This window comes from Calidris pugnax, unplaced genomic scaffold (genome assembly GCF_001431845.1).
Source record: "Calidris pugnax isolate Ruff unplaced genomic scaffold, ASM143184v1 scaffold92, whole genome shotgun sequence".
NCBI classification, from domain to species: domain Eukaryota; kingdom Metazoa; phylum Chordata; class Aves; order Charadriiformes; family Scolopacidae; genus Calidris; species Calidris pugnax.
This window is the reverse complement of record NW_015090823.1, coordinates 461,098-461,384: the sequence shown is the minus strand read 5'-3', so window position 1 is coordinate 461,384 and position 287 is coordinate 461,098.

Sequence of the window (287 nt, the reverse complement as noted above, 5' to 3'; positions counted from 1 at the left end):
GGCGGGACCGACGCCCGCCCCCGTCCGCGGCGCCGGGGCCGGGGGGCGGCGGGCACCGGGGGGTGGGATGCGCTGGGGATTTTCGCACTGATGCTGGGGTTTCTCGCATCGATACTGGAGTTTTTCGCATCGATGCTGGGGTTTCTCGCACTGATGCTGGGGTGCGTGTGTCCCCCCCCCGCTCCCCGCCGCGCACGGGCACTGCGGCATTCCTCCGCGGACACGCCTGTGCGCACACACAGCATCTGCCCGCTCCCTGCAATGGGGGGGCGGCTCGCACCCCCCCC